Here is a 17,718-nt window from a genome sequence, read left to right as displayed (position 1 = left end):
TTTTGCATAACTCTATCAGTTTTCAGAGCTGACCAATGATAGAAACAAAGCAGGAAATTGCCTTGGGTACAAGGCTGCTGAGAGCTATTAAATAGGAATGGTGTTCTACTAACATTGCCCCTTTTTTGCCTTTGTTGTGAACAGATCTTGAGCTGAATTATTTTGTGGTCAACTAATATGCACAAAACTTTATTTGTTTTGAGGAGTTTAGGTAGAAAGATCCTTGTTAGCTCCTATGGATGTTGTGAAATTCTGACTTGTGTGTTACTCCAGGCCACAAAATTATGCCGTTCTTTCTGCTTGGTAATTTGGTCTTTTCTATTAGGGTACATTTTAACCTTGGATAATAAGAGAATACTTGTTTCCTTACGTTTGGTGTGACAGTTATTTTAGATAGCATGACTCTCTGTGGTCACCTACATAAATAGATATATTGCATGAGATATTTGAGTGTTACTAGACCAAACCTTCGAAGTCTGGGTGTTATGCAACAAATCTGCAAAGAAATTGTCAGATGTCTTTACTTTTTTTTTTTTTTTTTTTTTTCCAATTTTAGCTGCTTTGCTGTAAAGCACTGCTTTTCCTTAACCTATGGATGACAACGATTCCTTCAGTGTACTGTGAAATTCCTTGACTATCATTTTTAAGTAAACTTATATTAGGAGGAAATGACATTGGTGTAAAATAACACCACATTTAATTAAAGTCATGATGTGAAATACACTTGTATTAAGTAACTGATAACTGCAACCTAACAACATGACAGGTTAATTAATAGGCTGTAATATTAATAGAAAGGTAAGTTTTATAGAAAGGTTGCTTTTGTGGTATACCAAAAAGGAAGAGATTGGAGATGAGGCACACACACAAATATATATATATATATATAAATTAGTAATTAGTGTCAGGTGTTCACCATTAAAGAATTACACAATTATCTTTTTAGGTGTTTGAGTCATTTTTTATTTTTTTTAATATAGAAGTTGATACAAGATGTAATTGCAGTGAAAAATGCATTCTGCAGTGAAGGATATCAAGCACCTATGAAATGGAAATCAAATGTCTAATAACATATTTATATTAAATGGAAACATGAGAACTCTAAGTAAACACAATACTGGTACTTATTTTTTAAAGCATAACTATACCAATAATAATTTACTGTTTTCTTCAGAGGAAGAAACAGTCAGGTCAGCTAGTTGCTTTTTCTCTCCTGTAATAATTGGCACTCATTGTTCAAGATTTTTGAAGTCTTGGTGGGTGGTAAGGCTGCATTTAAGCTGAGTTGGTGTATTGATCTCACCTGGTACTGATTTTGCTGCCTTTCACGCTGCCAGCCCCTCTGTTCTGTGCTCTGCCTCTCATCCCTCTCTCCATGCTTCACACAACTTTTTCCCCCACTCCCTGCACCTACTAGCTGTGCCTTTATCTCTCCTGCTAGCTGTGCTTCCTACTGTTTTTCTCCCTGTTTTTTCACCTCATCTCTTTCTTCTCTGTGCTAGCTGTTCTAGCCAACTTCAGCATTTTCGCTAGTGTGGTGAGTTGACCCCAGTCAACAATTATGCTGAAGATGGTGTTTTATGGAATGAATTTGCCCTTTGCTCAGCTGTGGTCAGCTGTGCTGGCTATGCTCAGCTGTGCTCCCAGCCTTTTGTCCACCCCAGCCGCCATCCCAGCCAGACCCAGTGCAGCCAGTAAGTTTTATCTTATGCTTTAGAGGAGAAAACATAGCACTGAAAAATATCCATGGGGTCTCATCATGCATAACTACTTCTCCATCTCCTACTTTTCAATAAATTCTTATGCTAAAGACAGAGCTTCTCTTTTTCCAAAATGTCTTGTTCTTTTATCTACCCTTTTTGCTGCAACACTGGAAACTATTGACAAAGATCAGTGTGACCATTTATCCCAGACAGGTACTTGAACTTCATATTACTTCAACACAGAACTCTTCGTCTCTCTAATAGAAATGCCTTTCAAACACATTGCAACACAGTAAAAACCACTGTGCTTTAGACTTGCTTATTGGTTCTTTCAATTTCCTTCCCCTTTGCTTACCTGATTGTCATAAATAGGCTCCTCCATTTCTCAGTATCCTTCACCCCAGAGTTCTTGGAGATGAGAAGAGATGTGATGGAATTCCACAGAATCACAGAATTTCTAGGTTGGAAGAGACCTCAAGATCATCGAGTCCAACCTCTGACCTAACACTAACAGTCCCCACTAAGCCATATCCCTAAGCTCTACATCTAAATGTCTTTTAAAGACCTCCAGGGATGGTGACTCCACCACTTCCCTGGGCAGCCTGTTCCAATGTCTAACAAACCTTTTGGTAAAGAAGTTCTTCCTAAGATCCAACCTAAAACTCCCCTGGCGCAACTTTAGCCCATTCCCCCTCATCCTGTCACCAGGCACATGGGAGAACAGACCAACCCCCACCTCGCTCCAGCCTCCTTTAAAGTACCTGTAGAGAGCAATAAGGTTGCCCCTGAGCCGCCTCCTTCCCTTGTGTTTCAGTCCTCAGGCACCAGCCTTTCCAAAGGAAGGGAAATAATCTCTTAGTTTTAATTTTAGGATTAGCCAGACTCTTTAGTAAGTATGAGGCTGAGAAAAACTTCAGAATGAAAGATGAAATCTGTGATCCTCTCAAAGAAAAAATCTACCACAGGAACTCATTCATCACCCAAAGGCAGTTGGATGAGAGGAGCATTACCAATGGTGTCATCTAATGGGAGTGCTCTGGAAGATGAATTTTTCAGTGGATGAGCTTTCTGGCAGGCTTTGTAGTAGTTAAAGGTAGCACAACACTTGAAACATGTTACTGCTTTTCCAGAAAAAAGGTGAGATATGTGGGGAAACATAACTGTATGAGGAACAGAAATTTTTTTTGAGGTAACTCCTAGTAAAAGTGGTTTAAGTATAGTTCTGCTTTCATTTCTTCACCTTTATCCTTTATATCCTTTATAAACATTTAATAGTGTTACCTGATGGAAATCTTGTAATTGAGTATGTGTTACATTCCATATTACTCATTTGAAGCTATAGATGATTGAGGTAAATGAGTAAAAGCAAGGTATTCTACACTTCAGAGATGTGTTGAATTTCCTCAGGTACTGCCTGAAAGATCGTAAGCAGTGCTCCTGCTGCCCGCCCTGTCTTGTGCTGCAGGGTCCAGCTTGGGGCCAGAGGCATCAGTAGTTGTTCTGAGAGCTGCTGCTGGCAGCTCAGGGCTTTCTGGTGTTCAGCAAGACTCTGAGAGACATGTTGAAACACCATTGGTTGTAGACAGCATGAAGGAGTACATAGATGGCATTGTTGGACGTAAGAAGCAGATTTTTCTCTGTGTGATGAAGGTGTTTAAGATGCATGTTTCTAGAACTTTGAGGCATGCAGATTTTACAGCAGGAAGTACTGATAAGTACTGTGGAATACATATTCCAGGTGAAGATCCACCAGAGATGTCTCCTCTAGTACGATATAAATATTCAGGATTATTTTTCATTTGTCTTTTTAGACAATATGCATACTTTGAAATAAATTTACTGAATAATTGATTCTTATGGTAATGACTGCTACAGCTAGTTAGCTTGCTGGTAATGCATTGATGTTCAAAAATTAAAAGTTTGTTTTTTTTTTTTTTTTTCTCTTCCAAATCTCTGACCAAATGCAGATTAGATATGTGAAAAGCTCGATTTAGAACTGAGCAAAACTTATCTGAATACATAAAAACTTACAGATGGATAAAAGGGGTAAATCCAGTGTATGAAAGCTCTCATGGAAGTAGTAGATAGAGGTTAGGTGGTAAATGCAAATGCTTTGGGATGAGATTGTTTGATCCTTTGCAGAAAGTTTAAATTTAAAAGTCCTTTTCGGTATTAGGAGCCATAATTCCCGTGGTTAATATTATAGGACTTTGTTACATGCCGACAGTGTTTTGGACTCAGAGAGTTGTCCATTATATGTTAATTAAGTTGCCTCCCTCCCCCCCATTTTATGCATATCTGCCACTCACTTATTCTTATTATTACAAACAACTTCTTTAAAGTACATGCAAACCTCCATTGCAAAAATATCTCTTATACTATTAATGTAACCAATTGAAATAATGTCATGTCTAAACTACTGTATTGAATTCTTTATTAATATTCTACCTTCCCTCTCTCCTACTTCCTACCTAGTTATGGGACTTTGCAGCTCAGAGATCTGGACTACCTATGTAATATTTCTTCTATGTAATTAAGAATATGTAACATTGCTAAAAATATACTGAAAGTATATTCACTTCTAGGAAGTCATTGTACATCTTAGTATGCTTCTCTGCAACTATAGACTTGGCATAATGTCCCACCTACATGTAGTGCTAATAAATATATATTCAGAGAGAGGAACAAATGCGCTGTGATTTATGAGTCATTGGTAGGAGAAAAATATGTTTTACAGTAATCTATGTTTTGTCTTGCATTGTTAGAAGTAGATAGTTTACATATTAATTATTTTCATTTGTAAAATTAAAACTTGACCTTTTAGCTGCATGTCAAGATCTAATATGCATGCCTTAAAATGTAATAAATAAACCACTCCTTCGTGGGCTTAATCCAGTCGGCGACTGAGGAATAGTTACTGCAGGGCAATTAAGTGCAAATGCAGTTGTCCTGTGTCCTGATTTATCAGCCTGTATGTGTGCAGTCCAGTGAAACAAGCAGCATGTTTCAGAATGTCTGTGTTACAGGGTTTATTTGATTTTTACAAGGTATGGGGATAAGTCCACTGTCAAAAAAATCCATCTAGAAGTCATTCATTTATGGTGGATGAATTTGATATGCGAACTCTGTGCTAAGTCAATGGCAAATTTTGAAGTTTAGGTCTCTTCTGTGTTTAAAACTCTTCCTAGTTTTGTGTATATTTGTATGAATAAAGTTTAGTAAACATGAAACACTGTAATTTACGAGACTGCATACAAGGCAGATTTGCTTGAAGCCCAAATTTGGGAACGACATATTCTAGGAATTTAGGAAAAATCAAGGACCATTACTACTAAAAATACTGATTATCTTTTTTGAAAATGCAGCCCATTTTCTGCAATGAGAACAGATGAAGACTTATTTTTATTTGTTTATTTATTTATTTACTTGGTTTCTTAATCAGTTATGCTTTTTCCATGCAAGTGAACATGAACCAACTTACCAAGTGCTTTTGCAATGTACCAGAAAAACAAAAACAAAAACAAAAACAAAACAACACAGTAATTTCAATCATTTCCTTTCTTGGTGAGTGCATTAGACACAATACTTTTAATAGTTTTTGTCTTTTGCTCCTGTCACTGGTGCCCCAAGCTGCATCCAGAATGATGTTTTAGCATTTGTAGGCCATAGTTCTCTTCTCTTTGCCCATCTTCCTAATTCTCAGTGCTCACAAAAGCATTGATATGGGAATGGTTCCTTGCTGACAACTTACGAAATACGTTAGGCATAGGAACTGAGATGGCTAAGAGGCACAACTGATCAGTTGGGGTGCTTTGTCTCTATAGGGGTAGCCTTTGACCCTACCACAATCTCAAACACCAGTGGCTCTGATAAATATTAGAACTGGCTTAAAATAAACATCAAAATGACAGGCTTGATGGCTTGACAGGCTCAGGTGGTTATTGTAAAAGTGTTTGCCATGGTAAGGCTCTTAGGGTGGTAGGTGAAATCATTATATCAGAAAGGACATATGTTGAAGCATTTAGCTTCAGCCTTGCCTGAGAAAATAGGAATGCTCTCCTTATCCTATTTTTCCCTTTGCTGCCTGGGCCTGTCACCATCCCACTTGCCTCACTGGCACAAAAAAAGAGACCTCTTTTTGAGCCAAGGAATTGTTTCTGTACTATCACTGGTATGATAGTTCATGATGCTGTAGGTTGTTTGTTTGTTTGTTTGTTTTTTTCAGAAGACCAAATTTATAGTAATATCTATGAAAAATATCAGCTTTTCAACTACAGCTTCCTGTAGCAGGAGAAAAGGCATCATAAGTTTTGAGGGCTTTAACTCCTTTTAATCTCTGTTTGAACTTTTCAGGCTGTGTTGCCTTTTCTGTTGGTCTGACTGTATTTGTTTCTTCAGAATATCTTCTATTGTAGGTATTTGTGGTATTCCCTTTCAAAATAATGTTCTCTGAGAATCCTGTTTTTGTTTATCAACTGCTTCTTCCTCCTTGGTTCCATTCATGGTTTTCCATCTCATCTCTCATATCCTACCTTAAATTGCTCTGTGCAATGAAAAACAAAAATAATTTTTTGTCCCTAATACAGTCACACTTTTGATTAATGTTTTCTAAATCCCTCTCTTTTGTCTGTTTTAAGCATATTCTAACTCTTCTTTGCCTAACTTAGACTAGAAAATCTTCCAGGAAGGGACTTTGTCCTTTTATAGTCTGTCAAAGATCATGCAAAGTTAATGGGTTGTATAAATGTTTTATAATAATAGGCATAGATAAGTATTTTTTTTAATAATACAAAATTATACATGTGCAATCATTCTGTGGTATTGCTGCTTTAAATGTTGATATTCAGGATCAAACTTTCTGAAATAGACATTTTTTACTGCTTATCTGTAGGACCAATATGGTGCCTAAATATATGTTGGGCATTGATTATACTGTGAAATGTGTTCAGACAGACTGCTAAATCTGTTTGGTTGCTACCTACATAAATCTTGCTGAAACCCCTGTAGATAGAAGGGCTTATATGTGCATTGCAGGAGCCCGCAAATCGGGCACATAAATACCTGTCTGCCCAGGAGTTTTCTTGCAAAATTACAGTTACAGAAATGGAGGTCTGGATTAACCTGGCATGCTGCAGTAGAGCTGTAAACAGAGAAGTCACACAGCTGCTCTCTGAATTAGCCAGAATTTTTGTTTGTATCAGACTGCACCTTGTGTAATCACAATGTCAGACTAACCAGATTTGTTGACAAGTTTAATATATTTTATGTGTTAAACAGTTTGATATTTATTGACAGGTGTAATATCCTCCAACTAACAAAGCACTTCTCAGCCCACTAACTAGCTAATTTGGGAAATCGGGGAAGCATCTCCTGTCCCTTCACCTTCTCTGCAGTCAAACATCCAGAAAACTAGCTGAGACTTTCCTTCCAGTCTAGGTAGTGAGATCTCGGGGAGCAGCCCAGTAACTGAGTTGTCACTTTCAAAACTCAGGGTTCCATGTTGTAAATCAAGTCCCTGGTTCTGGGACCACTGGCTTCCAACCAGCTCATGGGGTAGTTTGGTTTGTTATCACGAAAGTAAGCTGATAAAAAGTAATTTTCTGTTTAGATTTTGTTGTTAGAAAAAATTCACTGTATTTTTTGCATCTACTTTCATCAAAAGGCGGATATAAGTAGCTGGAAGCACATACAGGAAGCAATAACAAATTTAGAATGCAGCAAAGATGGTAAACTAAGTGAAAAGGACGTGCTGTGAGGACGTGTAAAGATTATTTAAGGAAGACATTTTAGCAGTCTCACAGAAAGCAGTACTTAACATTTGCAGGTGCACTGGCAGTCAGATCTTACACTGATTGTCTGCTGCAAGCACCACTGTCATTACCAGTAATAACTCACTGTTTCTAGTACATAGCTCAGGCTCTTCAGTTTTGTCAGTGATTTTGAGCTGTGTTTCATATGAAACATTTGGCTTACATCTAATCTGTCAGAGTCTGTTTGCACTTTTTTTTTTTTTTTTTTTTTTTTTTTTGTCTATGTTATCACTTAGGTGTAGTCCTGTTTATGTGGACATAGCCAATTTTCATTTGAGGAGATTCTATATATTGGATGGCTCTTCATCTCCCTCTATTTCGGTTGAAAGAGCCCTTCCTTGTTAAGTAGCACAGTGTTGAAAGAACAGCCTTATGTTTTGTTGTTGTTGTTTTACCAGTTTCTATACTGTTTTTTTTTTTTTTTCTTTATATCTATTTTAAATGTGTATTTTGTAAGCTTTTGTATACTAGTTAATTTATATAATGCAAGTAGTATGTATGTGTTTTTATAAACACACAAAAAACCTACATAAGATATATTTTTATGTGAACTTACTGCTGTCCTAACTGCTGTTTCCATAGACATTGTTAGAGGTTGCTATCAGTGTCATGCATTTCTTTAAATAAACTCATTTTATAAATTTGCCAGAAAAATACTGATTTTTTTTTCCTGTTTTTCCTTAATGGCTTAAACTCCAACACAGCATTTATAGAAAATAAACTAAATTCAAAGTAATGCTAATAACGTATCATCTGTATTTGTTCTCTGCTGCTGTCTTAAGCCTTTTGCGATAGGGCTCTGATTACATGTCTAAAAATCACAAGCACTAGCCTCTTTTCCAATTTGTTCATTATCTGCCATTGTTTATATTTCAGATTTCTCTGTTAGTCCTGAGTATTCTTTTCATACTCTTGGTGGAAGAACACGTACCACTTCTCCTAGCACTGTCTGTAAATCACTGTGCCATTCCATTTTGCAGTTCCCTGTTTGAGAATGAAATCCTGACCCCAGGGAAATCAGTGGCAAAGTACATCAACTTCAGTAAGTGCAGAATTTCTTCCCACCAGTTCTCTATCCTTTGGTCCCGTGGTTTGACACACAGTGCCCTTGTGTTAGGAATTCAGAGTGGAACATCTGTTTTCTGCTATTTGCTACCTGATTTTATGAAATCTTACCTAGAAGTTGGATCAAATTTGATTGTATGACTGACATCAAAGCAACTTACAGTCCCTTTCATAAAGTGAAGCCAGTGCAGATGACAAATTTTTATGTTAACCAAGGTTTTTATGTCACTAGGAGTCATCAGCACAAATACTTCTATAACCCAGCTAGCAAAGCAAAGTTCACTTGTTAATTGTTTTTGTCTTACTATCATGTCAAGACTCTATTGTAAGTACATTGTCATCTGTTCTTGTTTTTGGTGTTTTAGACAGCTACTGAGAAAGATTAAGCTGGTATCTGAACGTGGTCAAAACACACACACACACACATACACAAAATCACATTTGATCAATAAAAAGTATTACATCCTTTTATGTTTCTGTGCTCTGTAAGCTCCTGAGAGATGTGCCACATTTTTAAGCGGTTTGGAGGAACTGAAGTTTCTTCTTGTTCTGGGCAGACATATTTGAGTAGATGCTCAAAATAAGATAAGTAAGATGCAGGGCATTGAGCTTCTTTAGAAAAGGATCAAAATATTCTTGATTACTATTTGGCATCCTTAGTTTGAGAATATTTTTTTCATAGAGAGGCTACTTGTGAGGCCTAGTTTTTGCAACAAATGCTACTCAGCATAAACAAGAATTGAAATGAGAGCGGCAGAGTCTGACTCATAATTACTGTTTATAATGAAGAAAAACAAGCTGGCCAATTTGCAGTTTTGGGGAAAAAAAAATGCATATTTTCAATATCCTGTGGTGTTTTGTAGTTGTATTTCCTGTCATGATATATCAGTTTGGAAATACATTTCCTCGGGTTTCTTTTGTGGTTTTGGCCAGGTTTTTCTTTCCATGTTGTTTTCTCCTAACTTCCTCAAGTACTACAAAGCATGAAGAAAAAAAGAAAAAAAGATTTTGCTCTCAGCCTTTCTGTGCATCATAACAACACCAGAACTTCAGTGTTTGTTTATTGCAATCATTTACCAATCTTCTGTTTTAGAATTGACAAGGGTAAGTTACATCCCTGACCTTAATTATGTGTTCCTTGTAGTTAGAATGAGTTCAAGTATTGTTACAAAGAAGGTGTACTTCCGTGAATTGTAACTACTCGTTTTGTGAGTTATTCTGCCTATAGGTCCTCATATAAGTCCTCATGTTTTTAGCCTGAAGAGTTAGTGAATATATACATTTTATGAATATATACATTTCGTGAATGTGTGTTACATGTCTGTGTCTCTGTTGATCTGCCTGTTTTGTTTGAATGTTGCTTTCTGTAGTCCAGGACACCTGTACTAACCACCTGTCCTTTGCAGGCATCTAGTAACTTATAATGCTTCTCTGTTGAAGATGCAATTACCTGTATGTAGTTGCTGTTTCTCAAATTGTTCCAAGCTATAATTAGTTGAAACTTGAATCACATTGCAGTGTTTGTGTGTGTGCGTGTGCATTCAGGAGGATTCAACATGGAGTGGTGACATAGTGATTAGCAACTGGGTAAGATCTTTATTGAACTCAGTAGATGTTCAAAATAGCTATGGCAGAAGTGTGAGGTGAGTTATAAATTAGTCTGCCTGATAATATCTGCTTTATACACAATCATCTGTTATTCTGCTACATCCATTAAAATGTTTATTTTTTTCCATTTTTTCTAACATAAGGTATTGTCTGATTTTCCAGAGAAAAGAGATATGATAGAACTCCTTAATAATAGATATTCAAATGAGTGCCTATTGTAATACCTTCTTTATGATAAAATCCAAATATTGTGACAGAATTGTGCCACTTTGGGATAGAGAAAAAAAAAGAATTAAGCATCTCTTGGCTTGCAGTGAAAGAGTTGTCTCTCTATGCTTACAGAATGATTAGATGAATTCTATCAATCACTGAGATTGGAAGGAACATCTAGAGATCATCTAGTCCAACACAGTTACTTTAGGCTGCTGTCAGAGTTTGAATATCTTTGGGGATATTCACACCTGCCTTCCTGTGCCTTGACCACCTTACAGTGGTAGCAAAAATAAGATGAAGAAAAGAAAAAGGGGTCTTGTTCTTTTGTTTATTATTATTATTATTATTATTATTATTATTATTATTATTATTATTATTTTATTCTGGAATCAAAACACACCTAAGTGGAATTTCCTGTTTTTCAGTTTGTACCCATTTACCTCTTCTCCTAGTGGGCATCATGGAGAACAGTCTGGCTCTATCAGCTTTATTCCTTCCATTAGGTACTTATGCACTTTGCTAAATTCCTCTTGAGACACAGTCCAAGTTATCTCTGCCTCTTATATGATCATAAATCTTCATTGGCCCTTTGCTGCACCCACTCTAACATGTCCTTGTCTCTTTTGTACTGGGGAGATGAGGTGAGGCTGACTGGTCTGTGGTTCCCTGGATTCACTTTTTTGCCCTTCCTGGAGATGTTACTGACATCCTTGTAGTGCTTTCTCCTAATTTTCAGGAATCTTCCCTAATTGTTATGACCTTTTCATGACAACTGAGTGGCCTTGCAGTGACATCAGTCAGCTCTCTGGGTGCTCGTGGGTGCATCCCATTGGAATGTCCCCATATACGTCCAGTTTGTTTAACTGTTCTCTAGCCAGATCCTATTCCCTGAGTGTAGTTCTTCCTGGTTCCAGAATGTCCTGCAGGTCTCAGGAGCCCAGGATTCCTGAAGGCTGATCTTACTGGTACAGGCTGAAGTGAAGAAGAGACCTTCAGCTTTTACATGTTGTTTGTGACATGGTCCCCCACTTGATTCAGCAGTGGCTCTATATTTTCTCTAATTTTCCATTTGCTGCTGATATGTACCTACAGAAGCCTTTCCTTCATGTCTCTAGTCCAGTTCAGCTGCATGTGGGCTTTGGCTCTTCTAACCCCATTCCTGCATGCTCAGGCAGTACTTGTATTTCTTCTGGTTTAGCCTACACTGCTTGCATCTCTTTACATGCTTTGATTCTATGTTTGAGCTTGGGCTGTAGCTCCTTATTCATCCTTTATTTTCTTGAGAGAGAAGAACCTCCCTTCTCCACTCCCTTCCTCTCCCATACCCTCCTCTCCTTTCCCCCTTTTTGCCTGTGAGGTGTGAGGGTGTTCCCCTTTTATCATTGTATAAAAAGACAGCACTAGAATTTCATGAATTGGTTATATGTCATCACATAAATTACGCTGTTTGAGAGGTTGCTGCAGTCTGACTTCCATTAAAGTGAGATAGTTTCAGAGCATTTAGGGATGGAAGAATAACAAAAATACGTCCCTTAAAACTACAAACTGGTCATTGTGGTTACATTTATTTCGAACTGGAACTATTGCTAACACCCAAAAGGAGAGTTTGGCAATACTAAATATGTGATGTAAATTTGCATATACCATTTCTTTGTGTACAGATATACCTAATGCTTGCTTACGTCCAAGCTGAAATGGAAATCCATTTTTGCAAATGTTTTAATACTTCCATTTATTACAAGTTGGTAAAACAAATTTATTGCTATGGAAACAGGATTCATTTTTTAATAAACCAAGGCATAAAACTAATTTAAAGTAATCTAATAAAAACGAGTTAGAAAGAGGAGACTTTAGGTAATGTACTGAGCAGGAATACCCATGTGCTTCTTACCAGCCTGCAGACCCTGCAGTATGCGGTGGCTAACTTGATAGTCCAGGTGCTGTGAATTGTGTTTGTCATGCTGTACTTCTTTGGGAATTGAACTGTTCACTCATGTCACAGAATCAACAAAGATGGATTTTTCTCATTAACTGAATTTCAGTAAGGTAATCATTATAGACTTTTAAATGGTTCTCTATATTTTCTCTATATTTGGTGTGTATTATTCATTCTACCTAAGAAAAGCCTTTGGCTAATCATATTTTAATGACCTAGGAGACTTTAAGGGAACTATAATTAATATTCAAAAAGTTGTCTTTATTTTCTTACCACAGTGTGCAGTTTACTTAAAGGGAACAGACTGAAAAACAAAACATTAAAATTGGTTAAACATGAAATATGTTTGTTTTGAATTGAAATCTCTTAGTGGAGCGAAAGTTGTTTCAATAAAAAATAGGTGTTTCTAAAAATTTAATAAGTGCCTGGTCATTAAAACATTTTAGCTTCTGAAAATCATTGTTTTTCCACTTACATTTTTCCCTCAGTTCCAACATGTTTAAGTATAAGGATTTGGAAAAGTCACTAATTTTCATTCAGTTTGTAAGGAGTCAATTTGTGATAGATCTGAGTTTAATAAAGAATTAGTTTTATTTCACTTGAGTATTTCTCAGGGTAGTGCAAAATACTCTTCATATATGGTATATACTCTTCATATATATTTAAAGAGCAGCTCTTTATTGTTGTATTACTGTGGGCTTCTGCTGCTGTATTGGAACACATCCATGCGTTACCATACAGTGCAATAGAAAGACCTGTGGTCTCTTGACATGAACTGCATCTGTAATTGGAAGTTAACAGCAGCATTATGTTGTACCTTAGTTAATTAACTATGAGTGGCAGGTATAATTAGCTCAAGACTGCTGCCATGCAAATGTATGTTATGTTGCTTTAGGAATCAGAGGCAATAATTTTGCCAGTTCATTGTACCATGTAGACTTAACCAGCTTGAATTGGTTTTAGCATAGAGCTTAATCTGTGTTCCACTTTGCAATGCAAAAGTAACTAAGAGGGTAGTTTACTGTTGAAAACACTGAATATTCAACTCAGTGGAGTTAGAATGACGGTGTGATTAAAAATCTATTAGCTGATGCATATCTAAAACATGACAACTGTTAGCTACCTCATACACAGTTATATAATTTTAAATGTCAGGCTACAGAACAACTCGAAAAAATCCACAGTAAGAGAAAGAACCATAATTTTAAAAAGTGTGTATGTGTATATACAAAATATATGTGTGTGTGTATATACATGTATATATATATTATATAATATATGTAATATAATATATATATAATATATATAATATAATATTAACATGTATATATATATTATATAATATATATATATAATATTGTATTTATATATATATATATATATATATATATATATATATATATATCAAATAGTATATGGTGCCTCCTGTTTCAGAGTTCATAATGGATAATTCAGCCAAGGAAGGGTAATACGATCTCTCTGCTGTTCCCCATTGACCCACCAAAAGGTGGCCGCAAAGTTTTGGCAGGTAAAGAAAACACTTTGTAAAATGTTATACTGAGACTTAGTATCCAGGCATAGAAAAGCTTACTATTGAAACATTCACAAGATCTGTGCAGTAGCTCTACTTCTCTGTTTGTCTAAGCAACTCCTTTCTGAACCCAGATTTTCTGTGAAGGTTTTTTATTTTGATTTTCTCATTGATCAAAGAATTTTCTCATTGAGCAAGTTCTGTAAATTCTGAGAAGGGGAAATCATTAATATATACGCGTGTGTGTGTGCACCTCTTATCTTTTCTTATCCATGCATATCCATGCTTTCAGTTTGAAACAGTGACAAATTATTGGAAATCTTGTCTGAAGAACTTAGTTACAGATATGCCTATTTCAGATTCAAATTCCGTTAATATATCTATATATCTATATATCTCTATATATATATCTTCCTCTCTAAGTTATAGATAATATGTTAATATTATGACCGACAGAGGATTTGATTTGAAACATTATTTCAATTAGTCTCTCTCTAAATATCTCAGACACTTAAATGGTACTGGCATGTAAGAAATCCTGAAGGCAGAACCCCTGGGGGAACAGCAAGAGTAGGTAAGGTGAGATGTTCCAGGACTTCTCAAATTAAACTAGATATTTTCTTCACCTACATAACTAAGTCCTCTCTTACTAGTTGTTCTTCAGAAGTCTCTCGGAACAGCAAAATTTCTGTTCTGAAAATATAAAATATTTCTATTCCGCTTTGGGATTCCCACTTGGACTAAATTTCTCTGCTTCTTGAATTGTTTCTGAAGACCACAATAAGTCATTCTTTAACAAGAAAATGATGGTATAAAAGTCAACCGTTATCTTGGAAAAAAAAAATAATAAAAAATAAATATGCAGTTGGTGGGAAAGCTGAAATTTACCCATAAGGAGGTCAAGATAATTTTCATAATATATTTTGCATTCAGTTGAACATGAATCCAAAGGTCTCCAGTCATTGAGGGCTCCTAATAATCCATTTGAAGTACCAAAGCTAGATCTGTATTTCTGAGTTTTTAATGAAGACAATGTTTGACAGCATCCATGTCAGGAATTTTGTAACACAGTTGTTATTGCAAATCTGGGGCTTAGAAATGTTGGGGGAAAGCATCTCAAATATGTGTACTATAATTCAGTATAATTAGCAGTTGCTTAACATTCTCTACTACTACTGAGTTGTTTATGGCCTGAGATGCATTAAGAGCACAAATGACTAAGAAATGTAAAACTAATTAGAAAAAAAACACTGTAATCTCTGCCAAGTACTTTTGTGCTTGCTGAGACCATCGTTACTTGGCTTTCACTTGAAGAATAATCCCATGCCATACCTAATAAAACATTGCTAGTCTTTGTTTCCAGTATTTCTGATTTGACCTACAGCATTTGCGAGTTGTAATAAAAACTGAACTAGTTTGATGCTGGATAAAATTTCATGGTCACAAATCATTCTCATATCAGATGCCATATTCATCACTTTAACTTGGATAATGGCCTTTGTGTCCTAGGCAACTCTTGTAGTCAGTAGAGAGAGAAAAAGCATATTAGCTGCTAAGTGATCTACAGCTTGAATGAATCTGGCCTCTCTTATTGGAATTGAAATTCTTTTTCCTCAAAATACCACTCTCTTGATTTCTTTCTTTCTTTTTTTTTTTTTTTTCCCCCAATCTTGTTTAGAAATGATGTGATTTGTGACAATGATGACAAAAATGTGTTTCATCAAAGGAAAGAGGTGCTTTGTAACATGCTGTCATCTGCCATTTTCACTGAGAATATTTGCTGAATGTGATTAACATCTCAAATGTGGGGCTTATGTGTGGGATGTTTGGCTGCTTTAAACTGTTGCAGTTATGACTATGCTTCAGGCAGGGTAGAAGGTTTGAAACTTTCAGTGATGCAAATTCTTGGGATAGCATGCTTTCCTAAAACCATATATTCTGTTTATTTTTGCTTGATTCATCAATAACTCTTTTAGGAATGTCAGTTCTGATGTGTATAGGTGTGTAACTGTCTAACATATACTGACATTTGTAAATACTTAAACTGCTCTCCAAGATCTGTTGTAAAATATTCCTGTGAATGTAAATTCCAGTGTTTTTTTTTTTTTTTTTTTTTTTTTTTCCTTTGCTTTAGGATCATAATATGTTTGATTTTGTATTGCTTTCCATTCTCCATTTGAGAAATCTTTTAGCTATTACTGTTATTTGACTCAAGTTAGTCTCTTTCATGAAATATATTCTATTTAGTGTGTTTACCAGCTCAGTGCCTAAACCAAGTAAACAGAACTAAAAGAATTACTCTAATTAATTCTTAATTCCTTATCATAAGCACACACACACACAAATCAGGATATATTTTCCCATAAGAATCAGTACATTTTTTTCAAGAATGTTTCACTTAAACTCATAACTCTTCCCCATATCACCTTCAGAAGGGTCCCTGTAGATGATTTTCTGAGTAATGTGAAAAATGTAAAAACCTGATTAGACAAAACATGGGTGAAACAAAATCAGAAATGTTTCCTGTGCACTACTGAGATATCAGAAGCACTTTTGTATATTCGTATTAGCAAGAGATACTTCAGACAACACTTCTGTTTTACAGTGATTCCTGCCAACTTTTTCCTTTTAAACATGTATGTGCTTAAATGCATTCATTACTGTTTGTAACTTTCCTTACATTCTTTCTACTTTCCACTAAAAATTTAAGGTGCATAGATAACCTAGCAGAAATTATATAATATATATATGGTTTTTATTCATTTTGAGAAGAGTTCTATACTCTATTCCTAATCCATTTCAAACTTCCCTGCAGATGATATGGGGGGAAAGCAGAGGTGGAACAACACAGAGGGAGCAAGATTAGACCTAAATTCCCTTTGGTTATTGCTTATCTTGTGTGTGTGTTTATAATTCTTTATGCCTTACTTCAGAGAATGCAAAAACCATGAGCCCTGAATCTTCTCAGAGCAAGTAAGTTTCGCCTCAGACATTTTTGGACAGCAAATTCAGGATATTTTGAAATAATGAGAACCTCACCAGTCTCAGGATACAACTGTAGGCAGTGTCCATGTTTCAGATTTACTGTGAAATTACATCAGTGCTGAAAGCATCTTCTCTGTCTTCACTGATGTTATTCAAAATCTGAGTGAGAAAAAATTGCTTTCATCTATCCTGCAAGATAAACTGTTATTAGATACATCAAATAGCTTCCAATTGTCCATATAGTTGAAATGTTTTATTAACTTAGTTATCCTTCCAGTTTGTGTTCTCCCAAAATTACTCATGAGTATTATCTAAGTACTGAGTTGCTCAGACAGGTCAGAGGAGTGCAGGATACAGTGTACTTCCCTTCTTCTTTATCTTTCAGTTTGTTTTGTGCTGACTACAGTTTATACATGACATTGGTGTTATTAGAGCTACGCATTCTGTGGATTTCATTTCTTAAGAATACATAGGCATGTCTCATTTAGCAGTTCATGCTTTTCAAATGATTTATACTAACTTCAACCTGCCTTCAAGATTGCATAATCTACCTCAAGTAAATAGTTACAAATAATCCAGAGTAGATTTTGTGTGTTCTTCAGTTTACAGCCAATTAAAGCCTTTCAGTTCTCTGCTGAACATGAAAAGAGCTTAGGAAGTTACACGCTAGTTGTGTTACTGTGTTCTTTGGGGACATTCGAGATGTAACGAAGTTATCTGCTTTGAATTATCCTTGCTGTGCGCGTGCGTGTGTGTTTCTAAGAGTTAACCTCATGTGAAACCCTCTTCCAACCAGAAAAATAATGCTGGATTTTCTTACTTAACTTTAAAAGCAAACAGGCAAGCACAATGCTTGCTTTGAGCTTT

The sequence above is a fragment of the Anas platyrhynchos genome, chromosome 2 (assembly GCF_047663525.1).
Source record: "Anas platyrhynchos isolate ZD024472 breed Pekin duck chromosome 2, IASCAAS_PekinDuck_T2T, whole genome shotgun sequence".
Classification (NCBI taxonomy): domain Eukaryota; kingdom Metazoa; phylum Chordata; class Aves; order Anseriformes; family Anatidae; genus Anas; species Anas platyrhynchos.
The sequence above is the reverse complement of the archived record's forward strand: the minus strand, read 5'-3'. Positions refer to the sequence as shown.